The 17,968-nt window shown below is 43.1% G+C and overlaps 1 protein-coding gene across 3 annotated transcripts in view; it reads left to right on the top strand.

Annotated features, from left to right (window-relative positions):
- nova2 (NOVA alternative splicing regulator 2) overlaps window positions 1–17,968 on the top strand; it is a gene marked incomplete at its 5' end in the record, with an annotated part of 77,254 nt that overhangs the window by 41,584 nt on the left and 17,702 nt on the right. The gene's annotated exons all lie outside the window — the stretch shown is intronic.

Here is a 17,968-nt window from a genome sequence, read left to right as displayed (position 1 = left end):
ACGGGAAAAAGTGTATGTGTATGTGTATGTGTATGTGTATGTGTATGTGTATGTGTATGTGTATGTGTATGAGTATATGGGTATGTGTATGTGTATGAGTGTGTGTATGTGTTTGTGTGTGTTAGGCAGAAAGACAGGTGTGGCTCAATCAAGGCAGTTGTGTGACACCAGATACGACCGGGGCGATAACACACAACGAGTTGAAGACAGAGAATATTAGAGATGGAGTGTGTGACAGTGTGTTATCTGGTGAGCTGTGAGCCTCGTCCTGCCAATCCAAACACAGCTGTCCTCCTCTCACACATAGACAAATCCACTGAACAGCCTGTGTGCTTTTCAGCAAGGCCTTTTTACAGAACTCAACCTTACACTCATTTTGACTGCACAAAAAAAAACCTTGGGAGAGACGAGGCAACCAGCTTTTGTGTTTTTGTTCATTTTGTTTGACTCCTGCTGAAGATGTAGTGGTAGAAAGAGAATGATGAAAGTGGAAAAAAACTGAAAGACAAAGGAAAGAAAGAGAGAGGGGAAGAGAGAGAAGAAATGCAGCGAGGGAGAGAGGGAGAGATCAGTCCGGAGTCAGCGAGAGACAGAGAGAAGAAAGCAAGAAACCCTTTCTTTCTGCCACCTCATTATTCAGTGATGGTCACTAAGTGTGTGCGAGTGTGTGTTTGAGAGAGAAGTCTGCATTTGTGCTTATGCGTCTACATCTGTTTAAGTTTGTGTGTATGTGTGTGTGTGTGCGCGTGTGTGTGTGTGTGTGTGTGTGTGCGTGTGTGTGTGTGTGTGTGTGTGTGTGTGTGTGTGTGTGTGTGTGTGTGTGTGTGTGTGTATACTGTATGTGCATGCGTGAGGGTGTTAGTAAAATCAGAAGAGTGTCGAACTCGTTTGGGTCGACCAGGAATTCACACGAGGTCCGGTTACCACGCATGCAGGCCCTCCGAGGACACCAGCGTGTGTGTATGCAGAAGACAAATGAGTATGAGGGTGATTAGTGTGTATATATATATAGTTGTGTGTGGTTACATAGTGAGATGTGTGACTTTCTAGAGAGCCAGATAGCTGAGCTGAAAGTGTGTAAGTGTCTCTGCGTTCTTTCCATAAGTGTGTGAGTGTGTGTGAGTGTGCGTAGAGAAGTTCCTGCACTGTAGCCATTTAATGGCATGAGACAAGAATATGTGTGTTTGTGTCTGTTTCTCATTGTGTGCGTGTGTATGTGTGTGTATGTGTGTTTGTGTGTGTGGTGTATTCCAGCTGCTGTGTGTTGTCATCACTATACCGTCATTTTATTGATGATAGGTACATTATTCATGGATACCTGTCTGTGATGCTGGTGTTGTGGGGGCAATCACTGTGACACTATGGGATCCCATTAATCCCTAAAAACATGATTTCTACCTGGTGGGTGGAGTTTGGATGAAGCATGCCACGACTACGAGATTCAAATAACCCTCTAATGATGTGTGGGTGTAATTTACATACTTCCAAAGTTGCTGTGCCCAATCACACTTCCTGAGCCATGTGTCTCTATACAGTACATCTTTTATTTCCTAATCAAGTAATCATTAAAGCTATAAGGAGAAAGTGAACTGTTTGTCAACTTGTCCTCATTTCACTTTGAAGTGCTCTGACATAGTTGAGTCTGACTGAAAAACAACCGTTGCATGAAAACAATCAAACCATGATGAGAAGCTCTGATCTCATTGTGAAAAATTGTTTTGTTACAAATTATTTCTTCAGTTACTAGTTACTAGAAATACAGTTCTTTGTAAAGGAATCAGAGAATGGGACTACTTTATTTTTTCAACAGGAAAAATATGCTTATAATAATAACTTACACAAGCAATGACTATAATGGAATATAAACAATGGTTCATGGTTTATAAATGAACCCGTTTTATGTAGGAATACCATCAGAATGTGTTTGACTGCGAATTCAAAACAGTTGATCCAGTTTGGGCTCCACTAAGTTATTTTGACGAGGAGAGTTTCTGGCAGTGTGATATGATTTTTTTTTCTTCCTCTCCTGCAATAGATTTTCTCTGTTGTCTGAAATCTTTAAACAGTTCCTCAGCACTTATGGTTTTCTCTACTTTATTTTCCTCTGCTTTCCATTTCTCCTGTTGCCACAGGCAGACTGGCAGCTTTCAGATGAATGTGACAGCAGGTACAACAGAAGGATGGAGAGAGGAAGAGAGAGAGGGGAGGAGAGGAGAGGAGAGGAGAGGAGAGGAGAGGAGAGGAGAGGAGAGGAGAGGAGAGGAGAGGAGAGGAACTCATGGCATCTTTTCAGCTGTTTGCTCGGCATGGGTCAGGTCACTTGGGCAACACCAATCCTGCTGCCAAAATAAGAAAGACAAGAAAAGAGAAAGAAGGGGAGGGTAAGGTTGGGGGGATAGGATGATGGGAAACAGGGTGAATAATGCAGAGAAATGGTGAGAAAAAGCCTCCTTTTGTCATGAGGAAATTACCGTTTCCATTTAGTGAAATGCTAAACGAATCTTGCAGCTCACAGTTCCAGGAACTTTGTCTTTATATCTCCTATCTTATATTTTAAGACCTGAGAGGCGAAAGAAAAACACAGCTGTCTGACCAGAAGGACATCACACACACACACACACACACATACATCACAGGGGACTGTTTCTTCAAAATAAAAGCCTTCGCCCAATACACTGAAGGTTATATTAAGACTGATGATTCCTCAAGCTCTGAAAGAGAGTAAAGAGGGCAGAGAGAGCAAAGACGAAAGGAAAGTACACTCTCTCTGCAGTTTCACCAAAGTTTAAAAAGGTGAGAACACATGAAAACATGTACTGTGCTGCACTTGGAGTTTCTGCTAAACAATGTATTGAAGTACGTTTCCTAACAAGAAGTTAGAATCAAATCCATAAAGAAAAAGGTCAGAAGTTCAGATCCCTGCTGCTGCCAGGGTCTCGCTGCTCCTGTTACACATCACAACTTTAAAACGGTTGGTGTCATTTAAGGATTGTTTTACATGCAAAGTAAATTGTCGCCCTCTGATCACTGCTTATTTTTACCAAAAGATTTGTTGTCCCCTCTAGATTACAGTCTGTTGTGTATTTTGGGTTACACTAGGACCCGTAGTTGAGATGCACCTGGTGCATGCTGGGTAACCTGTGCTAGGTTGTTGTTGCCAGTGTAGCCATGGGCTAACAAGTTGTACCGCTATCAATAAATCTTTGAAGAGACGTCGTGGTCCGGCAAATCATTGTTATATTAATAAGACGGAAGATATAACAAAAGTGGCGACGAGGACGACTGGACCGACGCTGCAGTCCGCGACGGAGGAATATATTATGCCGTTTTTGTTTTGTTTTTTTCCCTGCCGATGCCTCGCGCTGCCCGGGTGTTAGACGCCGCCGGAGAGGGAAGCTTCGCCGTGTGTGCTCCGGTGGATGCGACTGCCTTCAGCTAAGCGGGGAGGAGTATGCAGCGGGAAAAAAGGAAAGGAAAAACACCGTGAGTAACGCCGGGAAAAGGCTCGACATTACGAGAAGGAGCAGTTGTGAAGGGAGGAACGCCTTTTAACCAGGAGCAGAAAATGGCTGGAGTTATTGGCTCGATCGGTCCCTTCGACGAAAGCACGGAGCAATGGGGCTCCTACACAGAGCGGTTCGAATATTTCGTCGAGGCTAATGAAATAGAGGATGAAAAGCTGGTGCCCACTTTTTTGAGTGTGATGGGGCCAAAGACTTTTAACCTGCTACGGAGCCTTGTACAACCAGCAAAACCAGGCAGTAAAACTTTCGAAGAAATTGTGGACACACTGACCAAGCATTTTTCACCCAAGCCCCTGGTGATCGCTGAAAGATTCAGGTTTCACAAACGCAACCAAGAAGAGGGTGAGTCGGTCACCATGTTTGTTGCATCATTGCGGAAATTAGCTGAATACTGTGAGTTTAAAGATGCTTTAAATGACACATTAAGAGACAGACTGGTGTGTGGATTAAGAAATGAAGCTGCACAGAAGAAATTACTCACAGAAAGTGACTTGACTCTTGACAGGGCAATTAATATCAGTGTGACCATGGAACTGGCTTCAAGAGAAGCTCATGCTCTGCATGCTACAGGCAGAATATACAAGGTGGACAGTGGTAAAACAAATGCACAAGGACCATGTTTCCGCTGTGGCAAGTTAGGACACCTTGCTAATGATTGCTGGTGCAAGGAAATGGACTGCAACAACTGTGGGAAAAAAGGCCACGTTGCACGTGCATGCAGGAACAAGAAGGGCATGGATAAAGGCTCAAAGTTTGGAAATAAAAGAGACACGGCAAAATTCAAAAAGGAAAGACATGTTCGCACAGTCAAGCGTGATGAGGGCAGACTGAGTGATTCCTCAGAAGAAGAAGTGTCGACTGCAATAAATACTGTGCGAATATTGACTGTTGATGACACTTCAGACGGCTTTTGGGCCAGACCCAAGCTGGAAGGACATTCTGTAAAAATGCAGATAGACACAGGTTCAAAAGCATCATTAGTGTCATATGATGTTTACAGGAAGTTTCTGAAGCACCTTCCACTCCAACCTTCCGACACAGTTTTTAAAGGGTACACTGGGCATCGAGTGCAGATTAAAGGAATGACAGAGGTGACTGTTCATTGTAATGATCAAACTGCCAAGCTGCCAGTGTACGTTACCCAAAAGAACTGTCCTGCCATAATGGGGCGTGAGTGGCTCAAGAGAATCAGACTCAACTGGCAGGAAATAAGGAAGCTGTCACACGGTTCCACGCAGCTGCAGACTATCCTAGAAAAGCACAAGGATGTTTTTCGTGAGGAGTTGGGCAGCATGAAAAAAATAACAGTGAAGCTGCATATCAAACCTGACAGCAAACCAGTGTTCATGAAGGCTCGGCCGGTGCCATACGCCATTCGGCCCAAGGTGGAGGCTGACTTGGATGCGCTGGTCAAGAATGGAGTTCTGGAGCCTGTGACGACAAGCGAGTGGGCCACGCCCATCGTCCCGGTTCCGAAAAAGGACGGAGGAATTCGGATCTGCGGAGATTTCAAGGTAACAGTGAATCCTGTACTAACAGCCGAGCAGTATCCTCTTCCTCTGATCAATGACTTGTTTGCTGGCCTGAGTGGGGGACAGAAGTTCAGCAAAATAGATCTCAACCAGGCTTACTTACAAATGCATGTTGAAGAGCAGTCACGTGAAATGCTGACTGTCAACACACATAAGGGACTTTTTCGATACTGCAGATTGCCTTTTGGCATCACATCAGCCCCGGCATTGTTTCAGCGAGCTATTGATCAAATCCTGAGCGGATTACCTGGAGTGCAGTGTTACCTGGATGATATCCTGTGTACAGGAGCAGATGATGAAGAGCATCTGCGCAACTTGGATGCAACTCTTCAGAGACTGAAGGAATACGGATTGAGAGTCCGTAAAGAGAAATGTGACTTCTTCCAGTCATCTGTTGAATATTTAGGTCATGTGATCGACGCTAATGGACTACATACTGCACCTTCAAAAATCACAGCGATTGTGGACGCACCCCCACCACAAAATGTCAGCCAGCTTAAGTCATTCTTAGGACTGTTGAATTACTATGGACGGTTTATACCGAGCTTGGCATCGCTTCTGAAACCACTACATAACCTGCTGCGCAAAGAGGAAGCATGGCAGTGGACAGCAAGCTGCCAAGAGGCTTTTCAGAAGGCGAAGGATTCACTGACTGCGTCGGAGGTCCTAACCCACTTCAATCCTTCGCTCCCGATTCAGCTGGCCTGCGACGCCTCTCCGTATGGAGTAGGGGCAGTGATTTCCCACGTACTGCCAAATGGCCAGGAAAAGCCAATTGCTTTCGCATCGAGAACATTAAACAAGGCTGAGTCCAATTATGCTCAGCTGGAACGAGAGGCTCTGAGCATTGTATTTGGTGTTAGAAAATTTCACCAGTACTTATATGGTAGGAAGTTTACACTTTTAACTGACCACCGACCTCTCACAACCATCCTGGGACCTCACACAGGGATTCCGTCCCTTGCTGCGTCTCGTCTGCAGAGGTGGGCGTTGCTGTTGTCTGGACATTCGTATGACATAAAGTATCGCAAAGCAGAGTCTCACTGCAACGCTGATGGTTTATCCAGGTTACCACTTCCTGTCAAGAAGCCGGACTCGGACACTGCGGAGATTCTCTACTTCAGGGAGGTAGAAAAAGCACCTGTCTCAGCTGTACAGGTAAAGAAAGCGACCAGAAATGACCCTGTGTTGTCGGCAGTGATGGACTTGATCATTAAGGGTCTTCCTGCAGGTGAGGATGCAAACTTGAAGCCCTTCCTTGGGAAGCGGGCGGAGCTTTCTGTTCAGTCGGGATGTTTGCTATGGGGGAGGAGAGTCATTATTCCCCTGTCACTTCAAACAAAAGTGTTACAGCAACTTCATGCAGGACACAGTGGAATAGTGAGAATGAAGGAAATAGCAAGAAGCTATTTTTGGTGGCCAAATATGGACAAACAGATTGAAGAGATAGCTAAAAGCTGTTCATCTTGTCACAAGGTCCGAAACAACCCGCCACTAGCTCCTCTTCACCCCTGGGAGTTCCCACAGGAGCCATGGCATCGTGTGCACATTGACTTTGCAGGTCCATATGAGGACAGAATGTTTCTTGTTGCTGTTGATGCACACAGCAAATGGCCTGAAGTGACTATCATGAAATCAACCACCACAGAGAAGACCATAGAAGCACTAGGAGAAATGTTCAGTAGGTTTGGATCTCCTACACAGCTAGTCTCTGACAATGGACCTCAACTGGTTTCACAGGAAATGGAGGCTTTTCTGCAGGCTAACGGAGTGCAGCACATTACATCAGCTCCATACCATCCTGCAACAAATGGCCTCGCAGAAAGGTTTGTTCAGACAATGAAACACGCACTGAAAACATCACAAGGTCAAGGAACACTACATCAGAGACTGCACAAATTTCTGCTTAACTACCGGAACAGTCCACATGCAACCACAAAGACGTCTCCCGCCAACCTGATGTTCAAGAGAGATCTGCGCACGACCTTTGATCTCTTGAAACCGTCAACAGTGAAAGACACTGTACAGAAACAACAAGAGAAACAAATAATGTACAGGGGTCAAAGGGTCAAGGAGAGAGTTTTCAGCTCTGGTGAATCTGTGCTTGCTAGGAACTACAGAGGTGAACTTAAGTGGGTTCCTGCAACTGTTATTGCACAAACTGGACCAGTCTCATACACAGTACAAGTTGCTGATAGTGTTTGGAGAAGGCACGTGGATCAACTTCTACAGACCTCACCAGTGTCTGCGGAACGGTCTTTTGAAGATCCTAATGAGGCACTCATCCACTCATCAGTTTATCCACCAGTGCAAGTAAACACACCAGGGACAACGGTTCCAGTTGCGGATGTGACTGGAAAAGAGACTGTGACATCTTCTGCTGCATCAGTGCCAGAAGCAGACTATACACCAGAGAACACAGAGACTGATGTTTCTACAGACCGCAGATACCCCACCAGAGAGCGGCGGTCTCCTGTTCGTCTGAGTTATTAAGTTAGAGCACCTGACCCAAGTCAACGGGGCAGAATAATCCCCATGGGTCATGGGGGGGGTTGAGGTAGTCCACCCTCGCTCCCAAGTTAGGATAATTATAAGGAAAATAATTATTAAAACTGAGAGTTGTTGTTACATCATACAGTTAGTTGAATGGATAAAGAGAAATGGGGAAATGTTTGTGATATTGTTACTGTCATGTTACAGTGAAGACAGAAGAATTTGAGTAAACACTCACCTGTTAATTCTGTAGTACATCCTTTGTAAGAGGGGAGGAGATGTTGTGTATTTTGGGTTACACTAGGACCCGTAGTTGAGATGCACCTGGTGCATGCTGGGTAACCTGTGCTAGGTTGTTGTTGCCAGTGTAGCCATGGGCTAACAAGTTGTACCGCTATCAATAAATCTTTGAAGAGACGTCGTGGTCCGGCAAATCATTGTTATATTAATAAGACGGAAGATATAACACAGTCCATTTCCAGATATTGTTGATCAGAGGAGTGAAGGACATGGAGGTGGAGACTGGCCGGAGAGCAGCAGGCCTCTCCAAGTGAAAAGCGTTACATCAGAGCAGAGGAATTCCTGCCTTTTCTTCCACCTTCTTTTGTTATTCTTTAGAGAGAGTTGCCTTTATTCTTCTCACCGAGTGCCCCGTCACTGCCGGACCTCGGGACAGATAAAGCAGGACAGTGAGGGTCGGGGGGATGGAGGTGAGGGGGAGGAGAGGAAGGAGCCAAGGGAGAGTGGACTGAGTGAGCAGAAAGGGAAGGGGAGGGAGAAGGAAGGAGGGAGGGAAGGAGGCTGACAGGAAACTATGTTTTTACTGTTCCTTAAAAAAAAGATTCAAAAAATAACACGAGGAGAAGTCGAGAGCAGAGGGAGGTATCAGGGGAGACAGGAAACGACAGATAACATACCATCATTGATGTTAAACATGACTCTGTGAGCACATGTTGCACTGAGAATTGAAGATTGGGACTTAACTGACTTTTTTTTTTACAATTAAAAAGTCATTTACACACATTTTATGTTATATTGTAGTTTGTGTCGTGTAGGTCTTTTGTGGTAATATTATTTTGTTTTCTGCTCTGTTTCTTTTTATTTGCAGTGATGTGCAACAGTTTTCCTCGAATGTATTTTCTTCTGCCATTCCAACAGTCAGCTCCAGTCAAAGCCATATTGTGGAAATATACAGAGCTTTAATGTTGAGTGTTCACACCTCAGCCTGTCGAGAAACCAGGTTACCTGAGCAATGCTTTTTGTTTTTCCTGCTGTGTTGCCTTTAAAGTCAGTGAAAGTCAGTGAAGACTAGTAAAACGCAGCACCTCAAGCCAGCTGACCACAGTAACTCCAGGATTTAATAAGTTTTTCCTAATTGACCATGATTTTGTCTGGTGTAAATGATGTGGAGGCCGGTGGGAGAGTGTGTGTTACAGCCCTGTGGGCACTCAGGGGAGACGAGCTGGACTCACTGCCAGCCTGTTACAAAGCAACCATCACATTTTCATCCACATAAGCTGCAGCGTAGGACCAAGCTCTGGTTCCTGTTTTCCCTTCTTTTTTTTCTTGTTTGCTTGTTTTCCTTTCTTTCATCCACTTTTTTTCCTTCCTTTTTTCTCCCCTCTTCAAACTCTTTAAGTTTCTTGCATAGATTATTTTTTATCTTTACTCCTTTTTTAAACAATTTTCCTTCTTTTCTATATCCTTTCCTTTTCCACCCTTCTTTCCTTCCTTCCTCCCTTCCTCCCCCTCCTATCTTTCTGTCCTGTTCTCTCTAATGAAGACTTGGTCGACTGCAGCAGAGAACAGGTCCAAGTTTCCTTACTGCTGCTGATTACATCAGCACATGCAGTCATGATCTCTCTCTCTCTGTCTCTCTCTCTCTCTCTGTCTCTCTCTCTCTCTCTCTCTCTCTCTCTCTCTCTCTCTCTCTCTCTGTCTCTCTCTCCCTCTCTCTCTCTCTCTCTCTCTCTCTCTCTCTCTTCTCTCAAATCTCACAGACTGTCTCTCCCTTTGGAATAACAACTCATGACATCACCAACAGCTGCCCAGCTGCATGAAAGAGTGTGTGTTTGGTGCACATTCACAATTGTGTGTGTGTGTACATGGTTGGGGGGGTTAGACTGTCAGTTGCCAAGGTAACCAAGCAGGATCAGTCAAGGAGTGAGGACTGACCGCCCCCTTTGTTGGTTTAGAATTGCAGGCCAAAACTTTGCAGCAGTTATGCAACATATCTCTCTATCTCTGTATCTCTGTATCTCTGTATCTATCTATCTATCTATCTATCTATCTATCTATCTATCTATCTATCTATCTATCTATCTATCTATCTATCTATCTATCTATCTATCTATCTATCTATCTATCTATCTATCTATCTATCTATCTATCTATCTATCTGTGGTCAGTTGTCTGTGTTTCATGTCGACCCTTAAGGCCATGAATCCTTTCTAATTGGATACTGAGGTCTGTGCGGTCGTTTCATTTGGCTTTGTGTGGTGTCAGTCAATGAATCCATTCGTCACTTAGTGACAGAGGCCTATTGGTCGTTGTCAGCACTTTTTCCCACATTACAGGGAAAGGCTGAGATTGGTTCAATGTGAAGTAAGAGCAGAAGAGGAAAGGGTAATTTTGATCACATGGCAGAAGCTGATACTTCATCATAATTTGTAGATTTTGAAGCAGCAATAGGCTACTACCATGTGTAGCACTCAAGAATCAATAAATCATTGCCACAGTCATTTAAAGACATTAGTATAATTACACGAAAGACCACAGAGGAGGCGATGGACTCTCTCATGGGATCCATTTTGTTGCTTTCCAGCACAAAACAGGAAGTACTTTACTTTCTGAACTTAAATAGTTAGTGAAATCTTGCATTGATTTCAAAATACACAACATTTTACACACACAGCTGTTAAAATTGATCACTTTCATCTGCCATTTTGTTGCAGAAAACCCTAATCATACTTCCTCCACCAAACCTCTGGTATATATTTGATGTAGGATTTTTTTTAACTCAACCTTTAGATTAACAATACCCTATCGTCATCTTGCCACATGCCCCTTGGGAAACTTTATGAGACTGTAATGAGGTGGAAACATGACGCCAGGACAGGAGGATCTGCAGCTGACCTTCATCTCTTTTTGACTGTGCCCGTTTCTCTGCTTGTCTGCAGTCCTGTAAGCCTATAAATTTTATATACTCTTTAACCCTGCAGAACAACAAGGTGTTAAGCTGCACCTCTAACAGTCGGTTAATCCAACAGATCTGATCAAAGGTAGCCAGTTAACCTGAGCTTATCCACAGCCTAAGGAGATCTCTTTAATGAGCTTACATTAAACCAGCCGCCAAGTCTCACTATGCTTCCAATCAGCTCCAATGTAGCCTCAGACTTTGTTTTATATTGAGGCCTGTTATTTATTTACTTATTTAATTTGTACCATAGGTCACTCTCTTTGCATGGATTTGTTTTCATTAAGATTTGTTGTTTTTCTGTTTTTCCACCTATTTCTCTGTCTCTGTCTATTTAGGATTGCATTCAATCTTTCATTTCACTCTGCATCTGCTTCTGTCTCTGCAGCTGTCTCACTCTGTCTGTGCAGAGCGCCAGAATAAATCAGTCGAAAGAAAATATGATTAAATATGATAGAAAGCAAAATAATACAATACAAGAATTAATTTTAGAAATTAGAAATAAATATAACCCAGCGTTTAGCTTGTGAAATATTATGGGGCGTATAAATTAATGTGAGGAAGCCATGTTGCACACCCATAATAAAACTCTGCTGATATGAAGAAGGTGAAGTTGGATTTTCTCACTCTGCACTAGTTGAATATGTCTTTTCTTGTCTACATCCACATGTTGCAGTGTCGCCGTGTCTTTTCGTCTCTCTTTTTCTGACGTTGCTTTGTTGTGACAGGTTTCACAAAGGTTTCTCTCTCTGCATCGCAGCCTGTCTGTCTCTCTGCTCGTCTCCGTCTTCCTCTTTCTCCGGTGTCACTCCATTTTGTCATGACTATCGTGACTCTGTGCCGATCTGCCTCTCCCTCTCCGAGTTTCTGTCCGTTCCTCTGTCTTTCCCTCTCCCTCCGCCTCGCTTGATGCTCTGAGGATGTGACAGAAGTCGTGTGAACTTCTGTATCTCTGTATCAGTTGTCTATCTCTCGCCTGCTGTTTTTTTTTTCTATCAGAGTGGTGTTGGATGTGAAAAAGCTGTACATCTCGGCATAGCGGGGGATGAACTTCATGTACCTGTGAACACAAGACTGCTGGCGATACTGTCACATCTTGTCTCTTCTTCTCTGTTATGTTCTTCTCTGCTGATGTTTCTCAAATATTAAAAAAGTTTGAGAAGCTCACTCAGGGAACTTGGGGGATCTTAAAAGACTCTCAGGGGAAAAAGCTTGGATTTTTTTTTTCTTTTTTACAATTGGGTCACTTTGCAGGAATTTACCAGAATATATCTGACAACTTGTTTCACATATTCATCGCTCTGGCTGGTGGTTTTCTGCCCAACTGTAGAAGAAGCCAGACTGTTTATGCCTTTGGAGTTTGTCTGAGCTGAAAAACAACATTAATAAACCAAGAAGGAATAAAAAAAATTTAGGCTATGCAGCTTTTTGACTTTGTTGAAGGTATGCACTGATTTTTTTTTACATCAGGGCCTGTAAGTGAATTAACACTTACTCCTTCGAGGTCCAATTTGCGGCTGCAATTTGGCGACCCTAAATCAAATCTGTGCCTTAATTTCTCTTTTGATTCATGAGATCAGGACGTTTTTCGCTCGGAGAGCTGATGCAGCTCATACTAATAAACAAAGGCAAGAGTGAGCTTTTATTTGTCCGCTGTTTTATTCGCTGCAGAAACAAGATAAAAACAAGAGTTAAAGCTGTGTTACTGTTAAAAGGTTCAGCTCAATTTGGTTTCACACACATTTTTACAACCTACAATGTGAATTTGAAATATCAAGTTTTCAATGTATTAAACATTATCAGGAAACACATAGCAGCAAATAAACCTGACAGTAGAGCGATGTAGTGATGACGTTTTTTGTTGACCAACCTGGATGGGAATCACCCTGGTCCCTGTGACAACAAAAAAGCCAGTTAGATTTTTTGATTGACTTTTGGAATATTACAGAAAATAGATTTGGTGACAAACTATTATGAGACATTTTGATTGAACAGTGTAATCTTCACACATAAGACCACTTTATGAGTTTTGAAGCTTATATACTAGCTTTGCAACAACAACAACAACAACAAAAAAGCGAATACCAGGCTATAAACTTCTTCTACAAAAGTCTTCCCTCTTAGAAAGTTAGTTGTAGTTTATAAGAGTATAAACACAACTAGGCTGTAAAGATGGACTGGTGAGTTTGTTGTGTGCGGTGTGATGATGTTTAACATCCCTAACAACCTCTGTAACATAGTCTTACAAGACCTCCAAACTCTGTGTCCCATTTATTCCCTTCCTAAAAACGAGGCTTTTTAAGAGATATGAAGGCTTAAGAAATCATGACTGGGGGATTTATTGACGTATTTTATGTTGTGGAATAAAATGTGTGTAAAGTGCAGGCCTCATTTCAGTTATTTAACTAAACACCTAAAATGATCACTCATTTCTAGATTAGCACTCATTCCTGCAGCACTCTCTGTTAAGAAACTGAAGTCCAGAACTGCTGTATTGTGCATTTCAAGTAATTAAACAAAATGGTGTCAAAATTCACCTGCCTGGTAAATGTCCACATCTTTCACACCCCAGCTAGGATGACATCACCAAGCTTTATTTTCTTAGGCTTTATAAGGCTCATGCAGCATTGTGTGCCCAAATGAACTTCATATAGTGTGAAATCTACACCCTGGCCATCATCTGACCTTCAGAGCAATAGAAACGAGGGGGACATTTCCGAGCCGTGTAAATGTGTGTTTATTGTCAGCTACGGTTGTCCAGAGCGGCCAAGTCTCTCCACCCTTGGCTGGCGGAGGTTGGAGGGAATGAATCACGCCTGCTGGCTGCAGATTGACCGCTCTGCTGCAATTAACAGCCAGTGAGACACCTAGTCATCTTTACAGTGAGGAGCCACTGTAACTACACGACTGCAGTGGCTAGTGTGATACACCACTCTTCTCTCACCTCCTGTTGAGAACTTAGTTCAGAGATTGACCGCTCCACTTGGCAGGAAATGCAACAAAACAAGCTCAAGTTCAAGTTCTTGCTTCTTTGTCCATGTCATTTACAATACATGTACAATATAGCTAAGTTTTGGGTGGGTGGGTCCCCCACTGCAGGAGAGAGGTGCTTTGATTCCTGACATGCTAACATGTGGCTCACTGTGTTCAGGCTTTAGTTCAGAGGAACATGCGGCTGCAATTTCTCCAGTCACACCAGCGTGCATCGTCATACCGAGCATGCATATGTTTTTGTGAGTTACTGTGAGTCAGAAATCAGAAGAGAAGCTGCTCACTGTGCTTTCTTTCTGCTGCCTCCGGTGCCTCTCTGGTCATCAGGGAGAGGAGGAAGAAGGAGGAGGAGGAGGAGGAAGGAGTGAGTCATGCAAGCTAGACTATAATAAAAACAACTGCCAGGGTCCACAGCCTGGATCATGACGGTGATGATGATGATAGCGTTCTGGTGCTGAACAAAGTGGTGTTGGGTCACTTGGTCACTGTGGAGAGAGCGAGCTGAAGTTCACGTATGAGATGAATTTCACAGACTCTTCACAGCTTTTCATTTTCAATCCTCTACAGTACGTCCTTTGATGGAAAGAAGTGCTCCACTAATTGACCCTCCTGAACATTTTGTACTTGACGTTGCAGGTTGCGACAGTACACTGGAGCCGAGCTGCATCAGTAGCTGTAGCCAATACAGTATACTGTATTCACCAAACAGAAACTATAGCACAGCACCATGACTGAATAGATTTTATTAATATTTCTGACTCAGTGGAAGTTGAACACCTGGCATTACTAGTTCCCGCTGGCAGTGCTGCAGATGTTAGATCTGAAACTAAACAACCTTCTGACCTGAGACTTTCCACAACCTGGACATTTGTGAGACTGTGGAGCTTAGTTGACCGTGTTTCCTTTGAGGTCCACTGTGTGTGTTGTGGTCCTTTTATAACCTTGTTTCATTTTCTCATCCCTACATCTCCATTTCTCCCCAAAGCGGTAATAAATACGTAGGTTTATTCCTATTTCACATGTCAGGACATGGTGGTTAGAAACACACAAAGTGTAGAGCATGAAATCAGGTTTTAGAGTCCTCAGAACTGAAATAAAAAATGCAATAAAGCAAAGCACATGACAACTTAATGTTTTAAGCTCCAGAAAAACATGGGCACATTAGGCATGTTAAATGTGTATTTTATTGTTCTCACTGTATTCAACATGAGCAACATGAACAATGTCTCATAAAGTTGTTATTTAAACACCACCGTCTTAACAACATTGAGCAGATATCTCTGCTGCTGCGGCTGCAGCAGCTGCAGTACGTCAGGTTTGGAAACAGCTTCCAAATGCTAAAGTGTGTGGAGCTTCATTTTACAAGAGGCAAATGTTACATACAACGACACACACACACACACACTAATGCCTCCCACCAGTGGGACCAATTGTGAAGTTACAGCAGCTCACCCTCGATCACTGAGGAAAGTGTAAACTTGCTGGTTTTGGCATTAATGCATCTTCGCGCACAAAAAAAATGAACACACTAACATAAAGTAAAACACAGATTACTTCAGTATAATTCACTCAACATGATCACAATCAGCTGGTTATTAATTGATCTTTAGGTGAATATTTTTGTGATGAAGTGAAGCGGCTCTCTGGCACAGCTGTGCAGCAGTGTCAGGATGATCTCCACTGACAGAGTGGCCTTTTCTGCTACACTCACACACCCACACATACACACAATAATCACAAAATACACACACAGAAAAACACACACACTCATGCCAAGACAATGGCCTGTTAATCCTTGCTTCTGATTGGATGAGTCCAGATTACCCAGAGGGCACCAGCTGTCGAGGAGAGGCAAGGCCCAGTTTCCTCAGTATCAACACACAAACACACTCACACAAACACACACACTCACTCCGCCGGACAGGCCGCTCTCTGCTCATTAATATGAATTAATTCAGACTGATGCTGAAGTGTTTACCCACAGACCGTTAGCAAGATGCTACACCTGCAATCTCACGCAACAACTCCTTTGTGTGATTTATTAGTTCGTTGTCACCTTCGTTCGTCCAGACTGAGGCATTCAGCTGCTGTCAACAGTGACTGTTTGTCACCGCTGTCAACACACTGTAAAAATAGGAATGGGAATTCATACCTCTGTAATGCTAACAGGCGTTACAATGGGCCAGTATGACCAGGTAGCCAAAAGCTGCAAATGTCTGAATGCGCTTTGTTTTATTTTTAGCCTGCTGTTTCACTGCTGCACCATGAATCCCCAAATCAAGCCTTTTCACTATATTCATATTCATATACACAAGTTTTCACAGTTCAGGACAAATTCATTGTTCAGAATTTTCATTAATCCAGATCTACACTCCAAATTACTTTTATGATTTTCTTTGCCCCACTTTTATGGTTTCATAAACATAACATGTCTCTCACCATTGTTACTTCTGAATTTTATTAACTAAATTGGTCTCCAATTAAATTCCAGGCAGCATTAAAACAACATTTTTAATTTAGTTCTTTGCCCTTGCACCATAAAGTAGCATCAGTTCCCAACCCCCACATACACACGCACAGACGCTTTTATCCCTCATTCCCTCAATCCCCCTGTTCCCATGCAGTGCAGCCACAGAGGGCCGAGCCGGGCCAAACCGAGCCAGTCCAACAATGTGGGGAGAGGGAGGGGACGGGAAGCGCTAACTGACACACTGCTGGGCCGAGATAAGAGCAGAGCCCGCCAAATACTTGAGTCAAGGGAGAGAAAAAGAGAGAGAGTGAGAGAGGAAGAAGAGGAAATGGGGGGAAACGAAGGGGAAATAAAGCAAGTTAGAGGAGGAGGAAGGAAGGGAGAGTATGGAGAGGAAAAAGAGAGATGGGAAAGAGAGGAGAGAGAGACAATAAAGGCTAAAAGGGAGAGAGAGAGAGAGAGCCAAAGAGAGATTTACTTTCAGTGTGTTGTTGAGATAGAGTCAGACTGAGAGGCTTTACATTGGCCTAGATTCTCCACCACCCTCTGTCTGTCTGTCTGTCTGTCTGTCTGTCTGTCTGTCTGTCTGTCTGTCTGTCTGTCTGTCTGTCTGTCTGTCTGTCTGTCTGTGTTATTGGGACACTGAGGAGTTTGCCATGAAAACACTGGCTCTGAGGTTAAAGTGCTGTGAAGCATCGCACTAGTGGTTTCTGCATATTTTGGCCTATTTTCTAAAAGTCGTATTTTTTACATCACAGTTAAGGGTTTTGGCAGAGACCGTTGTGTGTCTGTGTGTCTTTAAAGCTATCAGAAGGAAAATAAATGAGCACACTGCAGAACCCTGCTCAAGTCATGTAAACATCACAAGAAAGATCACAAACACATTCTTTTTAAAAATAATTATTTGTTTTAGATATGTTTGTGGGGCAGACTTAATCTGCACTTAACCTGCATCACTACACAATGAAGACATATGCTCAACTAAAGTGTCGAATAAAAAAAAGGGTCCACACCTGTTGTGGACTTTGATTGATTCCATGTAAGGGACTGAAAGCCTCTTATTCATTTTAGATAAAGCAATTACAACTATGAAACTTACAGTGTATTTTAAAATGGTGAGCGATATGACACATTGACAAAGAACTACTAAATAGAGTTTCTTTGTAGCAATGACAATAAAGAGCTGTTCTATTTTGTTCTATAAAACACACCTGTTCAGTACCAAAGAAGTTCAAACCACTGATAAAGATGTCAAGGTTTTCACATGAACAGCAAGAGCTTGTAAATCTTTTGTTAATTTTATTAATTAACGTAATAACCAGTTTGTGTTGCTCTTATAAAGTCGGTGGACTGAAAGAACCACGGCTCCCACACTTTTTAAAATTTTAAACAACCTCAAACTTTCTCATTGTTTCCTGTCAAATGTGAGCTTCAGCACAGAAACAGAATACCGTGTGAGTATTACGCTGCTACACCGGAGTGCACCATTTATGAAAGGCTGATTTCCTCTTGATCACTAATTCAGTAGCTCAGTTTCAAATCTTGTAAATACTCAGTGTTTGGTCACACATTCCTGCAGCAACAGAGGAAGTGCATGAGATGCGTGTAGGCACATACACACGTTACCTCACAAATGCAAACATATCATTTTCTTTCATATGTTTCTCCTTTTAAGTATACAGCAATGATAAATCTCAGTTTCTCGTGCTTCAGTGGAAGATAAATCCTCCACACCTCCACAGCTTTTGATTTGTGTAATAGA

This window comes from Trachurus trachurus (assembly GCF_905171665.1).
Source record: "Trachurus trachurus genome assembly, chromosome: 13".
In the NCBI taxonomy this organism is placed as follows: Eukaryota; Metazoa; Chordata; class Actinopteri; order Carangiformes; family Carangidae; genus Trachurus; species Trachurus trachurus.
Note: the sequence above shows the minus strand (reverse complement) of the source record. Positions and strands in the feature narration are given on the sequence as shown.